The sequence below is a fragment of the Humulus lupulus genome, chromosome 2, assembly GCF_963169125.1.
Source record: "Humulus lupulus chromosome 2, drHumLupu1.1, whole genome shotgun sequence".
Lineage (NCBI taxonomy): Eukaryota > Viridiplantae > Streptophyta > Magnoliopsida > Rosales > Cannabaceae > Humulus > Humulus lupulus.
Genome location: NC_084794.1, coordinates 118,444,716 through 118,462,663, shown reverse-complemented (window position 1 = coordinate 118,462,663; position 17,948 = coordinate 118,444,716).

Below are 17,948 nucleotides of genomic sequence, written 5' to 3'. Positions count from 1 at the left end.
AGCATCCCAAAGGTACCTTTCTTTGTTAGTATTGTTCTTGTACTGATCATATCTGGAAGGTATCACTTGTGAGAACATCACAGAGACTTCAGCACTCTGGCGATATGTCTTGGGGAATAACTGGCGACGCCTACGAAGCATGTGGCTGAAATGTGACATCAATATGATACAAAGGAAGACAGAAGAAAAAGTTAGCAAAAATCATCATAAATGGTTGAAATGTAGTTTGAAAAGCATGAATCGAGCTTATATCAAACCCTGTCGAGCTCATATCTAGCTCACTATCGAGCCAGTTTAAAAATGTATTCACCATCGAGCCCTTATTAAGCTCAATCGAGCTCATGTCGAGCCAATTTAAACATCGAGCACCTATCGAGCCAATTTAAACTAGGTTATCCCTCAACCTAGTTTGTTCTCCATCGAGCCCCTATCGAGCCAGTTCACACATTTAACCTCAAAACCTAGTTTGTTCCCCATCGAGCCCCTATTGAGCTCATATCGAGCCAATTCACACATTTAACCTCAAAACATATTTTGTTCCACCATCGAGCACCTATCGAGCCAGTCAAAACAGAACTTAAAATATTTAAAACAAGATAGAATTTGTTAAAATTTTAAATAAATACCTTACCCAATCATCGAGCCATGACCGGGGTGTCTTCCACGTCAAAAACCATGGTGGACAGTGACACACTGTCTCCACATCCCTCAGAGTCTTGTTGGGGATGTCTCCAAGCAGCCACTGTAGAGTGTCCTGTATTGTTTGGCATCTGACTTCTTGAGAGGGTCGAGCACCAATGCCTCCTCTGTATCTGCAGTTGCATCAGTGTGAGGTTTCTTCCTTGTTGGATCAGTGTAGTCCTCAAACCATTATGGCTTGCGTCTTCTCCTCTTAAACTGAACCTCCTCAGGGTTGACAATAGTGACTCCCGGAGTCGCAGCACCACGTGTCACAACAATGGTGGGAGGAGTGGATGGATCAAGTTCAAAGTCATATGGAATATCCAGTGACTCTGAGTCTGAATTTGCCCTGGAGTCCCTCGGTCGCTTCTTAATAAATGTCAAGATTCGAGTGATTGCATCCATGATCACTGACTAGTTCTTTAGTAGGTTATCCTGTCGACCCTCAACTCTCTCCAACCTCTGCATCAACTCTTTGATATCGACTAGAACGGGGGCTGGGGCAGCAACAAGGGCAGTGGGAGGGGTGGGACTTGCAACCTCCTCCTCCTCCTCCTCAGGAACAACATCATAAAAAATCTTCACTACTTGGAAAACCTAAGAAACCATCTCGACCACTTTCTCATAATCCATGCCTATCTCCTCCTCCTCATTAAACTCCTCGGGATCTTGGCCAAGCCCGGGATACAGGGGAACATCTCTCGGAGTCAAGGAGCTGTAATAGTCAACCTCTAATGGTCGGGGCTTCAACAATGGAAGGATGATCAACTTAAAACAACATAAAACATTGATTTAACTCAAATAATCATAAAAGATAAACATATAGCTAAACATAACTGCTTAACATTAATAAAAAATAACTTACAGTGCTATTTGATAACATCGGTGAGAGGACAGACTTGGTAAAATCATTATTCTTCCAGTGCGACCAACTAAGCATCTTCGGGACCATATTTTCCAAGCTCACATCAAAATTCGTTGCAAGCTGCTGAATGGCCTCATATGCCCAATACTGTAACGCCGGGGCAAACCATAAAAACTTTACTTCAACTTTTTTTGCAACTTCGCATCCTTCTTCTTATCATAGTTAACCTTCTGGTGTTGCATGTCATTCTTACAAGAATTTATAAGCCTCTTGTAAGAGAACTTCCCCCATGGATAGTTGAATAAATATTCATAATAGTGTGTCCTATTAGTAAAATTTCCCTAATGATATGTGCACCAAAACATTATACCAATTGATGTGACATTGTTTTTTGAAAAAACAATGGGTCCAGCCTGAAATAAATTTGATTAGTTAAATGAAACTGCTACGTCAGTTGGTGTAATGTTTTGGTGCATAATTTTGGTGAACATATCATTACTCAAAAGAGACAATCCACTTTGCAAAAGGTTGGGACCCATATTTTTTTTAAGGAATACATAAGTAGCTCTCATTCGAACTCTCTCTTTGCTTCATTCTTCTCTTCGATTTTTGGGAGCCATTTGAAATTATCTAACAATAAGAGTCATCCATTAATATTTTGGCATCGTTTGTAAGAAGATTTCTTCCCTAAGGAAAACAACAAAAAATTCCTCCTTCGAAGAATCCAGATTTGACAATGGTAAGGAGATAATCCCGACTTCAATATGTGGAGGGACTTCAAGACCTCTAGGATGTGAAAATTCTCTTAGACAATACACAACTTCACCTCACTAGGATGTGCAAAATAATAAACTATTTCACTAAAGTCAACATGAGTGAGTTGACTTTTGCTGTAGGCATTTTCAAATTATCTTTTTGTGTCCAAAGTGTTTCTTTGAAGTATATAAGAGTACCCAAAAAGTTCGGTGGTATTTGGAGGTGTTTTAGGCTGATGTACTGGGTCAAAAGTCAGTGCAACAGGCGTTGCATTGCCTGTCTTACAACATCCCAGACAGGCGACGCATCGCATGGGCCGTCCGTACGAACCCGTATAGTTACGTGTTTTAGCTCCAAAACTTAGTTTAAAATGTTCTAATCTCATTGGTTAACACTAATGATGGTTCCTACACTATTTAAGGGGTTCATTTGAGATTTTGGTGAACTGACACTCTCCAATCTCTTTCTGTAAACCCCCCCCCCCCCCCCCCCCCCCCTCCTCTCTCTCTCTAACTCACAAAGGTTATTAGTTTTCTCCAATATCTTCATTAAGAAAGTTTGACTATTTTGAAGACCAAGGCTTGTTAATCCCAAGACTAATTCCACCATTGTAATAGCTTCAATCTCTTATGAGAGGCTAGGAATAAAGTTTTTTGGACAAAAATTTCTATTTTGTCAAGCCTTCATGTTCATCTCCATTGATTTATTACATTAAATCATAACTTTATGATTTTATGTAACTAGAGTTTCTCTCAAATAAGGTCATCTCTTTCTCTTGTCTTAAGTTGTGTTATTCTTCCATTGTAATGAGATTATCTAGAGTTTAATTCATTTTAATTATCATATTAACTTTGTGATGATAAGTTATACTCCCAACACATCCCCTTCATGTTGAGATTGTTGCATGAGAGAAACTTCACAATGGAAAAGTTAACACTCCTACAGGGCAAGATAGCCCACCTAATACTAAGTTGTTGCCTCGAATGACTCCCCCTTCTCCTCTCAGAAAGAAAAATTATGAGTGTCAAGAACCCAAATCATCGACCTACAGTAACAAAAAAGGGGCGTGATGGGTACACATGGTGAGCTCAAGCTCCAAGACCCAGAGTTAAGACAAAAAGATAGAAGAGTTGTGGATGAGGAACAAGTAGCTAAAAACTATAGTAGTATACATGTAGGAAGTCATCAACTGCATATGTTGGTGTGAATAAGGGATAATTTCCCTTAAAGCATCCATTGATGAAGGCGCAAGGCCATGGAAGAAAGGGGATTTGCATAGCAAGGCCCACATGTCCAAACCCCCAAAATAACCAAGTGTGCAAGGCGCATATGGGCGTGAGCGTCGAAGGGGCGAAGGCCTCGCATACTCCCTCATGCCCACTTGAGACAAGGGAGTGCACCTAGGAGAGCCTCGCTATGCGAGGGGGGGTCTCGCTATGCGAGACCTCTCCAAGGGATAGGTGCCAACTCAATGCACTAGGCTGGCCTCGCAATACGTAGGAAGTGCGCCTAGAAGGGTTGCTATGCGAGGCCTCTCCAAGGGATAGGTGCCAACTCGATGCGCTAGGCTGGCCTCGCGATACGTAGGAAGTGCGCCTAGAAGGGTTGTTATGTGGGGGCCTCTCCAAGGGATAGGAGCCAACTCGATGCACCAAGTTGGCCTCGCGATACGTGGGAAGCGCGCCTAGAAGGGTCGTTATGAGAGGCCCTTCCAAGGAACAGACGCCAACTTGATGCTTTGGGCTGGCCTGCGATATATAGTCTCGCGGTACGCAGGAAGTGTGCCTAAAAGGGTCTCGCTATGCGAGGCCTCTCCAAGGGATAGACATCAAGTAACTTTGAAAGGCTGGTACGGAGTAGACGTGAGGTCGAGCACACTTAGGCACCATGGCGCAAGACTAGTACGTTGGCCCAATGAGGCCTATTTCACAAAAATACCTCAATGTGGGGGATGCATTAAGCAAATCCATGCTACCTTACTAAAGAGCCCATAAGTTCTGCAACACTTAGCAAAATGTAAGGAAGCTTGGAGAAAATGTGTATCTTTGAAATGTGAAAACGACCATCAGGTATAAGATTCGCGTATGAGTACGGGATGTATGACCATAAAGGTGGCAAAGGCGCGATTCTAACATCCATATCCGACAAGTAGTGGTGACACGAATTAGTATGAGAAGTGGTGGCATGTTTTGCATACCCTTGACCATGTACCAAAGCCGACACCACGACTCTCTGCACCACTACCCTGACAATGTACCTACATACGATCTTGTTGTTATATTATTTTATAATATAATGTTTTAGATTAAATAAATGTGACAAAGAGTGTCATATATTGTAGCATATAATAGAGAGTTACAATATTTAGATATATGAGATATATCCAAATAATGTAACATATTTTGTAACGACCCAAATTCGCTAAGGAGGCTTAAGGGCCTTGCTTAGTGTGCCAGGAGGGCATTAATGGAATAATTGTGATTTAAATGAGTAATTATATGTTTAGTAATGTTTATATGATAATTGATGATATTATGTGGTAATGTAATATGACATAAATATGTGGTATATGTGAGAACCACATTATTATGTGGACAGGTTCGCAGAGCACGACTCGAGACGATTCTAGGGTCAGATAGCGGGAAGAGTCACAACGGGACTTAAGATATGACTTTTGATAAGTCGGGGGTATTTTTAGATAACGGGTAGCGATTTGGACTATCGGGTCATGAAAATAAATATATGGAGATATATTTGAGGTTAGGATGTCTAGGCGGGAATATTGGGGGATTTTACCATTTTGGCCTCGAGGACGGTTCCGGCACCCCGAGCCTCGGGATTAACTTAACGAGTAAGATAGACATAAGGATGCCTTTAGAAAATATAAACCGACCTTATTTTCTCAGCCTTACCTCTGTATTCTCTCTCAAGGAAAACAAGGGGAAGAAACACAGAAACTTAAAGAGAATTTGCTAGAATTCAGCTGGAGTTTGGAGGATTGAAGGGGGGTGATTTGGAGGCTTAGCTCAAGAGTAAATCAAGAACTAAAATAGGGTTAAGGTAAGCTTTTAATCTTCTTCTCTGTGGTTAGAATTCTGGGTTTTGGTTAAATGTTGAAGCAAACATGGTTTTGATGTCTTAAGGCAGAATTGAGGAGGAAACTTGGGGACTTAGCTTGGCTTTGGCTTGGTGAAGTGGTTCATCAGAAGAGGTAAGTTTCAACTCATGGTTTAGAAGTTTTAAATTGGATTTGAATGGCTGGTTTGAGTGTTTATAGCTCTTGAGTTTCAGAAATTGAAAAGAGGAGATTAGTGTGTGTTAGGCTGTGTTTTATGTGGAATTATGTTGTTTAAGTCATGCTAAAGGAGTTGGGATTAATTGGTTATGAGTTGGGGAGCTTTGGGATGGTTTAAGATGAGGTTTCAAGCTTAGAAATGATGGGTTTTCTGGGCACGAAGGGGAGGGTCGCGGCTCTGTTCTAGAGCGCTGCGGCCCTAGGATGAAAAAGGGCCAAGGAGGCTCAGCCATGGGAGGGCGCCGCGGCGCCCAAGGCAAGGGCCGCGGCGCGTGTGTTGTTCAGCATGGGCCTGGTTCTGTTTTGAGGCTAGGGCCGCGGCTAAGCTTCAAGGGCCGCAGCCCTTGGTTGCACACATGAGTTTTTGAGGGTTTTAGGCACGGGATGGTAGTCTAGTGTGCTCGGGATTGATTTCACCTCCGTGCTTGGTGGAATTCGGATTCCCGGGAGTTAGTTTTGTAACCGGAAACCTATATTCGAGTATTAATGGAACCCTATACTTTGGTTGTAACTAGGTGATAAAGGCTTAGGCTCGGGAACAAATTGTGCTTGAGGGGCGTGGCTCATAATCACTAACCGTACAGACTAAAGGTAAGAAAACTGCACCTAGTTGAATATATGTGACGGGACTAAGGGCTCCCTATTGTAAATGCTTGAAAAGATGGTATTATGCCATGCAAGCCATTTAGTGAACCAACGACCTAAGGGTGCCAAGGGTTTCACTAGCGCACAGGGCGCGACTCGGCCACTGGTAGCCGAGGACAGCTTATTATGCACTGAGCTCGGTTTAAGCAGGCCGGAGTTAGTGGGTTAAACAGAGGGTGCAGCCTAAGTCGTCGGCCCTACATATTATGTGATATGGGTGTAATATGTGATTAATTATATCTTGAATCTGAATGTATGTGCTGAATATCTGTTGTGAATTGTCTGATGGGAAATACATGCTTAATGAGTTAACTGTCTGTTATCATTGATTGAGTTGTATAAGATGTTTTCTTGCTGAGCCTTGGTTCACGGGTGCTACGTGGTGCAGGTAAAGGCAAGGGCAAGTTAGATCAGCCTTGATTGGAGAGCTCAGCGAGCAGAATGTACATAGCCAGGTGCCCGGCCGCTACGGTTGTGGTTTAGGCAGGGACGCGAGACCTGAAGACTATCTATTTTGCCTTAGTATGGCTAGTGGTTACTCATGTACTTTTGGGAGTCTGTAAACTCATTTTAACTTCGTTTTCTTATGGGATCCCATGTTCATAATAGTTTAAATATATGAAATGAGTCTTTTGAGACCAAAACCTTTTTAACCCTAGCTCTTACATGTTTAGTGACACGTTTTTAAAATAATGACTTGATTAGCGAGTCTTGCACCTTTATAAGTACACAGTGTAACGGTCTTGGCTATCCAGGGCGTTACATATTTGGTGTTAAAAATTTGTAACTTCCAAATATTACCCTTTATTGTGTAAATTTGGTGTTACACAATATTGAGATGAATTTCATAAAGCCATATGTGAAATGGCTGTTAGAGTATGATTTTAACCCCAATAATGTGTTTTGAGAGTTACAAAATCATTTGGGAGGGTTTGGAACCGTTTGGAAAAACATCACATTTTTAAGTGCTGAAAATGGTCAGTGGCCGCGGCCACTGAATGTTGGTGGCCACGGCCAGTGGGACAGAGAGTAGTGGCCGCGGCCACAGGCCAAAACTGACCATTTTTTTTCTTCAGTTTTTTCAATCTTTGTTGAACGGCTCAAAAAACCCAAATAACTCCCAAATCTCATTTTTAATTCCATATTAATCCAATTAACCATTGGTAATAGCCATGGGGGTTGGTGGAATTTGAAATTCAAAGGGTGTCTCTAAACTCTATAAATAGGAGCCTATAGCTCACTTGAAAGACACAATATTTCTATCTATTAGATCACTTGGCTAGAAACACCTTGAGGCTTGATAATTCCATAAAGCATTTCCAATATCTGAGAGAGATCCCTTAGTGCTTGAGTTAGGGGGAAATAAGCTTTTGGACAAAGGTTTTAAACCTTGTTCAAGTTGGTGATCCCCAACTCTCTTCACTTAGGTTGTGTAAGTGAGAGTTTACTTGTGTTTCTGTTCTTCATTTTATTATATTGTTTTCTTCTTAGTCTCTTGTTCTATTTACTTGTATATTTTGTTTAAGAGTTGTGATCTTTTCTTTTGGTCCAAACACTTTATTTTACTTGTAATCTTTTGCTTAGAGTTGTATCACTATTCTCTTCTTCTTCATCATCTTCTTCCTTTTCTTTGTTTATTTGTAGTTTTCAGTTATAGAGTTGTAACCTTATTTAATCAATCTATATTTATTTGTTATATTATTGCATAGAGTTGTAATATTCTTACCCATTTCCATTGAGGCAATCTATTGTTTCCTAACACTTGTCCCTTGGGACCGCCATGTATCAGGGGCCATTAGAGCCCATCTATAAATAAGCTTCGACCCCTCAAACTAAGAGGTTGGGAAAATTCATTGTATACACAGGCAGTTAAGCAATATACATGTTTTCCTCCATTGTTACTGTTCAACACTCTTCTTTTTCAAGCTTTTCATAAATTCTAGTTACCTAGTTTATATAATACGCTTTGAGTTTTCCAATCTTATATCGTTGACGACTTCTCACTGTCAACAGTTTGGGATAAGACTATACACCAAGCTTTGTATATTACAATTCATAAGAAAAACAAATATAATCTATTCTTTAATGGAAGAATAATACAAGGAACATAACACAATAAAACAAGTGGAAGAATTTTCCTTTGAGTTATAGATACTTGGTTACATAAAATCACAAGTTTATGATTTTATGTGAATCAAAAAATGTAACAAAGGTTTGACAAAAATTGAGATTTGTTGTCCAAAAATCTCTATTCCTAGACTCCTCCTTGCGATTGCTTAAAGCTATTACAATGGAATGAGATTGGGATTCACAAGCCTTAAATCTTCATTCAAGTAAAGATTTCTTGATGAAGGTCTTGGAGAAAACCAGTAATCTTGAGAGCTAGAGAGAGAGAGAGAGGTTTGAGAGAGAGAGAGAGAGGTGAGTGATCAAATCACCAAAAACTAAAATGACCCCTTTAAATAGTATAGGAACCCTCATTAGACTCAACCAATCAGATTAGAACATTTGATTTGAATTTTGGAGCCAAAAACACGTCACTATACGGTCATGTACAGACCATCCAGGAAACGTGTCACCTGCACCTAGGCAATGCATCTCCACCGTGCAGGCGATGCATAACCTGTTGCATTTCCAGGGACTTGCGATGCGTCACCTTCCAGAGGCGCCACAACGCAGGTCCTTCTGACTTGGCGCCCCAAAACTTGTCTCAAAACATCCCCAAATTCCTTCAAACTTTTTGTGTACTGTTATATACTCCAAAGAAACACTTTAGACTCATAAAGATGATTTTTAGATGCCTAACCAAAAGTCAACTTTCACATGTTGACTTTAGTGAAACCGTTATGGTTTTTGTACCTCTTCGTACCTAACCAATTTCACTATGTATTTAACCAATCATAATTATCCCCCACTTGGTTAGATACATCCTCAATCCTCTAGCTCGAACGATACTAGTGCATAAAATAAAGTACCTTTTGAACTTTATCATAGTGAAAACACTACAAAGCTTATATTGAAATGCTAAGGTATTCTTAAAAGATTGAACCCAACATTCCTAGTGATAAAAATCGCTAATGTCTCACACACTTCTAATTGATTACTCATGCATTTCCCGGTTTTTGGTCTTAGCACTTTTATGGCATTGTGCTTATCCATTCATGAACCATCCAGAGAAAAACTCTTACTCTCTTTAGAGACGGCACCACCTCTAAGTTCATATAGGTGAAATTCTTACAACATCTTTGTTACCTTTAGAGATGCTTGTTGCTCTTCAACTAAATATCATTAAAAGCCTATGGCTTAACCTTCATGTCCGGTAACAACCAACATTAACTCATCCTGGATGAGACTTTTAAGTCCTTAATTTTGTAAATTATTCCATTATCAACAACTTGTTCTTATCCATTGAACTCTACACTGGATGTATACAAGTTTTGAGTTGGGTTGCCATCATTGGGGAATCTATTGGTCAATGAGTTTTAGTCCCATCCTTTTATTTGTAGAACTCACCAAATCTCTCCCTAGAGATTTGGTAAATTGATCTGCTAAGTTCTCATATGATTTGACATACGAAATTGATATCACACTCTTATCAATAAATTCTCTCACGTAGTCATGTCTTAGACTTATATGTCTAAACTTCCCATTATATATCTTATTGTAAGATCTAACCAAAGTGGCTTGATTATCATAATGTATCAAGAATGTCGATACATCCACCGTGGTTTTCGATATCTCCATCATGAGATATCTTAGCCACTCGGCCTCGTTGCCGGTTGTTGCTAGAGCTACAAACTCGGACTCCATGGTTGAGTGACATATACATGTTTATTAGATCCCCAAGAAATGGCATGTAATGACCCAACTTTTTCTAAAACTTAGATCATTAACCCTACTAGACATAACTACTACCTTGAATAAAACATACATGAGAAAAATTCATAACTTTATTGAAAACTTTAAAATAATATTTGTAATACATGAATGAGCTCATTGTTTTAAAATAAAACATAACTTTAAATGAAATTGTTTACAAAGCTAAATGCGGAAAATACATAAAAACATAATTTAGAGAGACTAAAGATAAATAACGTTATCCTCGAATCGACACGCAGCCCATCCACTCCATTCATCTCAACACACACACCAAGCTTCCAAGAATCCTTCTGCCATTGTATCTATTTTCCTGCATCACACTAGAAAGAAAAAGGAATGAGCCTAATGCCCAATAAGGAAAATCTACCAACATATATATAGCATCAAACGTAAGCATAAGATCATAACAAAACATACACTATAAAACATATATCTCAACTATAGCCCATGTACATGGTGAATATTGGGGTTTGCTAGCTAAGCAACTATAAGCCTCAAAATACAATGAGGTTTGCTAACTAAGCAACTATAAGCCCCAAGAACATAAAAGTGTTGGGGTTTGCTATTTAAGCAACTATAAGCCCCAAAACATATATACTATAACATATCATAACATAACATATTATAGCATAATCATAACATACAAGCATATAAAAACTATCCTATTTTCCTTACCAAAACCAAGATTTTTGAGAACAAATACAGGACTTGGAACACTCCTAAAACCAGCAATAAAAATGGTGAGTATTTCTAAAGAGTAAAGTATAATTGTGGAAACTAAACCTTCAAAACAAATTTACCAAGGAAGATCTTTAAGTTTCACGAACCTAATCAAAAACCAATATCAAAGTTAGGATCTGAATAAAAGGACTAAAGAAAACTAAAGAGTTTTAAGGGATTCAACTTAAAGAATAAGAGTACCTTAGTTGACCTTATGGATTGGTCTAACTCCAATACGAAAATACACTAAACCTCACTTCCCAAATATTTTATAAAGCTTAAGAATGGCAAAGCTTTTTCCCAACCCAAGTGTTTATCACTCTATGGTAGTACTAGCACCTTGGAGTCTGATCACAGCTGAAGAATGAGTGGAAGGGTTGGGTACTAGGTCCTATTTATAGAGTTCTAGGAATAAATATCTTCTTTTTGTCTTTGAATAAAAATGAAAATAATTGAATATTCGTCAATCAAAGGCTGAAGACTCGGTCAAAACTATCCAGGGCAGGTCTAAGGAGTCAAAGCTTATTAAAAAATAATAATAATTTAGGGCGATATAGCGCCCCTATGTGGCGATATATCGGCTCTGCCCTATTCGTGTTTCCAACTAAGTCCCGGTTTGAACAAAAATCCACGGAATCTAAAATACTACAACTACTACTAACTAGCTAACTAAGTAAAAATTCCGGGACTCTACAATTCTCCCCTACTACAAAGAATTTTGTCCCCGAAATTTACTTACCAAACAATTTCGGATACCGATCTTGCATGTCCTCCTCCAACTCCCACATTGCCTCCCGTTCAGAACTATTTCTCCATAGGACTTTGGCTAACGGAATACTCTTAGAACGTAATTCCTTCATCCCTCTATCTAGGATGCTAACCGGCTGTACCTCGTAACTCAAGTCTTTCTGGAGTGCTATCGTATCATACTTGAGGACGTGAGATGGGTCTAACACATATCTACGCAGCATCGAGATGTGGAACACATTGTGACTATCTGCTAGAGCTGGCGGTAGCGCTAATCTATATGCAACTTCTCCCACTTTGTCAAATATCTCAAAAGGACCTATAAACCTGGGACTAAGCTTTCCTTTCTTCCCGAACCGCTTCACACCCTTCATAGGAGATATTCTTAAGAAGACTTGATCTCCGACTTTGAATTCCACATCACGCTGCTTGGCATTCGCATAACTTTTCTAATGACTTTGAGCAGCGAGCATATGCTTTCTAATCAGTGCTACTGCTTCCTGAGCTTCTCTAGCAGCTTTGGGTCCAAGTAGTTGCCTTTCTCCTACCTCATCCCAATGTAACAGCGATCGACACCTCCTTCCATAAAGTATCTCGTAAGGTGCCATCCCGATCGTTGACTGGTAGCTATTGTTGTAGGAGAATTCTATCAGCGGCAAGTACTTACTCCAAGATCCTCCGAAATCAAGTACACAAGCGCGCAACATATCTTCTAAAATCGGTATGGTACGCTCGAACTGACCATCAGTCTGTGGATGAAATGTTGTACTAAGACTTAACTTGGTGCCCATAGCTTGCTGCAAGCTTCTCCAAAATCTCGACATAAACATCGATCCTCTATCGAACACTATTGTCTTAGGGATTCCATGCAGCCTTACTATCTCTTGAACATAAATATATGCGTATTGTTCTGCTATATATGAAGTCTTGACAGGCAGAAAATGAGCTACTTGGTTAATCTATCTATTACTACCCAAGCCGAGTCGTGTTGCTTATTCGTTCGAGGCAAACCCGTCATGAAATCCATGGCTATGTCGTCCCATTTCCATTCTGGAATGCTAAGTGGTTGCAATAAGCCTGCAGGCCGTTGATGTTCTGCTTTCACTTGCTGGCATACTAGACATTTAGACACGTACTCCGCTATATCTTTCTTCATTCCTGGCCACCAATACATTGCCTTGATGTCGTGAGTCATCTTGGTCGACCCTGGGTGAACTGAGTATGGGGTATTGTGCGCTTCTTCTAAAATCTTCACCTTAATCCCTTGATCGTTTGGCACGCATACCCGATCCTTATATCTTAATAACCCCTGACTTGATATTGAGAAATCAGTGGCCTTCCCTTCTCTAACCGCATCCATATGTGTTACTAACGTGTCATCATGCACTTGCCTAATCCGTATATCTTCTTACAGACTTGACTGAATGGACAAGTTAGCTAGTTTACCAATGACTACCTCTATTCCAGCATTGATCAGTTGCTGCTGTAGCGGCTTTTCTATTCTGGCTAATGATGCTAGACTTCCATAATTCTTTCTACTTAGCGCATCGACAACTACATTTTCCTTTCCCGGGTGGTATAGAATTTCACAGTCATAATCCTTCACTAGCTCTAACTACCTGCGCTGCCTCATGTTAAGCTCTTTTTGAGTGAAGAAATAATTTAAGCTTTTGTGGTCCGTATAAATCTCACACTGTTCTCCATAAAGATAGTGACGCCAGATTTTCAACACAAAGACCATTGCTGCCAACTCCATATCGTGTGTTGGATAGCGTTGCTCGTATTCCTTTAGCTGCCTTGAGGCGTAGGCTATCACTTTGTCTTTCTACATCAGCACACAACCCAACCCTTGCTTCGATGCATCACAGTAGACTACAAACTTGTCATTGGGTGTCGGTACACAAAGTACTGGTGCTGAGCATAACTTATCCTTAAGCAACTGGAAACTGTCTTCACACTTATCTGTCTAGTTGAACTTTTGCTGCTTCCGGGTCAAGTTGGTAAGTGGAGTGGCTATCTTAGAAAAACCCTCTACAAACCTCCGATAATAACCTGCTAGTCCCAGAAAACTTCTTACTTCAGACACATTCTTGGGTCTTGGCCAATCCTTCATAGCCTCTACTTTAGATGGGTCTACAGCAATTCCGTCCTTGGAGACTATGTGGCCGAGAAATGCTACCTGTGAAAGCCAAACTTCGCACTTCTTGAATTTGGCGTATAGTTGATGCTCCTTTAGTCGTAGCAAGATTAACCTTAAATGTTTCTCATGCTCAACTTTATCCTTTGAGTACACCAAGATATCGTCGATGAATACTACAACGAATTTATCCAAGTAGTCCTTAAAGACCCTATTCATTAAATCCATAAACGCGGCTGGAGAGTTGGTAAGACCGAAAGACATAACTAAAAACTCGTAATGCCCATAATGAGTTCTAAAAGCTGTCTTGGAAATATCCTCTTCCCGTACCTTGAGGTGATGATACCCGGACCATAAATCAATCTTTGAGAACACGGTCACTCCTTGGAATTGATCAAACAAGTCATCAATCCGGGGTAGTGGGTACTTGTTCTTAATCGTCACCTTATTTAGCTCGCGGTAATCTATGCACATCCGCATACTCCCGTCCTTCTTCTTCACAAAAAGAACCAGTGCTCTCCATGGCAAAATGGCTCGGTCTAATGAAACCCAAGTCTAGGAGTTCTTGTAGCTGCGTCTTTAACTCCTTGAGTTCAGTATGTGCCATTTGATATGTTGCCTTGGAGATAGGCTCGGTGCCCGGTACTAGTTCAATTGTGAAGTCAATTTCCCGAGTCGGCGGCAATCCTAGCAAGTCGTCAAGAAATACCTCTGGAAATTCCTTTACAATATGAACGTCTCCAACTTTTAGTGGTGTTTCTTTTACCACATCCGTGACGCTAGCCAGAAATGCTTGACATCCTTTTTCTATCATCTTCTGAGCTTTGAGTGACGAAATAATCGGTGTGCGTAGACCTGAAACCTATCCCATAAAACATAGTCTCTGCCCGTCAGGAGTCTCAAACGTTACTTTCTTGCATTTGCAGTCGATGGTTGCGCCATGCTTTGCTAGCCAGTCCATTCCTAGTATCACGTTGAAGTCTTTAATCTCCAGTTCTATCAGGTCTCCTTCTAATTCTACATCCTCAATCTTGATTGGTACGCCTTGTACTACCCGTGATGATAGGACTATTTCACCCGAAGGTAATTCTGTTTCAAACCTAGTTCTAAATCTTTCACAAGGTTTGTCTAATTTTCCTATCATTATTAACGAGATAGACGAATGAGTGGCTCCCGAATCAAACAATAGAAAACATACATCATTGAGGATAGAAACCTGACCTGTAACCACTTTATTGCTAGCATTAGCTTCTCCTTGGGTTAACGCAAAAACCTTGGCAGGAAGCATATTATCGTCTCTTTTTCTTTCTAACTTGAGCTGGGGACACTCTTTCTTTTGGTGACCTTCCTGACCACAGTTGTAGCATCCCTTAGTGTTTGCACGACACTCACCCGGATGTTTCTTTTGGCATTTAACACATTGCAGGTATTCTACATAACCCGGCCTATTGCCTCCATTGTTTGTCCGTGCCCTTTTATCGTTGTCAGACTGCTTGTTGTCAGGATGCCTTCTTTTCTGACCATTACTATTGTTGGACTGCTGGTTGTTGTTGTTATGGTTGTTCCAACCATTCTGGGGTTGATTTGACTGTTTAGGCTCAGGCTTACTGACCTCCTCTTTACTAACATTCGCCTGAAGCCTTTCCACTTCTATTGCCGTTTCTATAACATCGACATAAGTAGTATTTCCTGAGTTTGCAAGCTTAACCCTTAGCTCAATCTTTGGTCAAAGTCCTCTAACAAACTTGGTCACCCTCAAAAAATCAGTTGGAACCATTTCTGATGCAAAGTTAGCTAATCGGTCAAACTACCGAGCATATTCTGCTACCGTCAAGTTGCCCTGCTTTAGACTAGCGAACTCCTCGACCCTTGAAGCGATGACAGCTGAGTTGTAGTACTTTTTGTGGAACAGCTCCACAAATTTGGTCCAAGTCATGGTGGCGACATCATGAGTTTGCTGTACTAGGTCCCACCATATTCTTGCATCCTTCTTGAGAAGAGACGAAACACAGGATATGCGGTCCGCATTGCCGAGATTCATGTGTACAAGGATCGACTCTACATTTCTGAGCCATTCTTCCGCCTCGAAGGGGTCGGTTGTCCCTTCAAATTTTGGAGCGTGTTGCTTTTGAAACTGCTCGTAAATTGGCTCCATGTGCTGAGCTGGATATGGTGCATAGTTCGCCATTGGCCATTCCCCATAAGGACCTACTTGATGGGGTGTTTGAGCCATATGTTGAGGCTGGGGTTGTGGCTGAGGCTGAGTCTGAGGTTAAGCCTATTGTTGCTGCTGTTACAGTAATTCCTCAACTTGCTGCTGAAGCCTGGCAATTTTTGCAGTGTTGTCAACCGGTGGCGGCGACGTACCTTCATTAACAGTAGCATTGGTTGCACGCCTTCCCCTTCTCCGAACTGGAGGGGCTTCATTCGTCTCAAGAAAGACGTTGGAGGCATTGTCATTGTTGCGAGCAGATCTTCTAAGTGACATCTTCAACAGAGTTCTAACAGTTGAGAGAAACATGTTAGAACTTACCTTAATAGGATCTATAACAAAAACTTAATCTAAGCAAACATAACTCAGATCTATTAATTATGACTTCTTATGAAAAAAAAAATTATGTAAGCCTTCTTTATAATTAGGGTGTGTTTCTAAACTTAGAAAAATAAGCCATCTTTATTATTTTCTAAGTGTGTTTCTAATCATCTTATATGACTTAATTCTCAGGCTCGAAACTCATCATTGTTCCAAAGTTAACCATACCGAGGGAGGGCTGGGATCAGTAAAATCGTTCCCACTACTATGGCCCCCTAACTCTCAATATAGAACCCTGGTTCATTGATTTGTATCCACCCTCACTGAACTTAGTCATTATTTATTAAATTTATTATTTCTTATGATTGCAAAATAAAATCAAACTCATACATGCATTAAAATAACAATGATATTAATTTGGAAAAACAGTTTTCACTAAGTACAATCATATATCGGCTCCAATGCTGCGATATATCAGCATATGTGAATATTTTAAACATGTAATTGCACTTTTTAAGCATAATTAAGGTTGGATAACTGCTTTGACTGAATCAAACTACGACCCTAACAATTTCTGGTGAAGACTAAAGCTTATATTTCCTTACTTTATCATTAAAATACTAATTCCTTAATAATCATGCTTATGAAAAGTGTCATAATCCTATTGGCTCTATCTAAACCTTGGGTTATAATAAATATAATATTTATGACCAGCAATATTAATCAAACCTTATGTTATAATTAATATTCTTAAACTATAGGTTAAACTTATAAAATCCATTACTATTGCTAGGAGTTTCCAACTAAGTCCCGGTTTGAACCAAAATCCACGAAATCTAAAATACTACAACTACTACTAACTAGCTAACTAAGTAAACATTATGAGACTCTACACGGCACCCCCACCAAGGGTGAACACCCAATCGGTTGTGGAGAGATTATCTCCTACACCGGATATCCAACTTGCGTCGAAATATCCTTCAAGTATCTTAGGAAACTTATAATATTGGAGGCACAATTCTTTGGTTCTTTTGAGGTATTCAAAAACTCTTTCTACGACCTTCCAATGTTTGATACTTGGATTGCTAGTAAACCTACTTAGTTTACTAACCACAAATGCAATATTCGCTCTAGTACAATGTGCAACATACATCAAACTTCCAATTGCACTTGCATACTCTTGTTGAGCCACCACTCTCCCTTCATTCTTTTCAAGCTTTAGACTTGAATCGAATGGTGTGTTTGCCTCTTTGATATTAAGATGACCAAACTTTTCAAGTATCTTCTCAATATAATGAGCTTAATCTAAGACACATCCATCCACATTTCTTCTAATCTTGATACCTAGTATGGTATCGACCTCTCCAAGGTCTTTCATTTTGAAAGTGGAAGATAAAAACCTCTTTGTTTCTAATATGCATTTCATGTCATTACTTAATATCAACATATAGACACATCAAGAAGACATAGTCATCACAAGTCTTAGAGTATAAGCACTTGTCCACACTATTATTTCTAAACCCATCCGAAAGAATGGCTTCATCAAACTTCTCATGCCATTGTTTTGGTGCTTGTTTTAAACCATATAATGTTTTAACAAGCTTAAACACCTTATGTTCATTTCCCCTTAGAACAAGCCCTTCTGGTTGTTCCATGTGAACCTCCTCATCGAGGTTACCATTTAGGAATG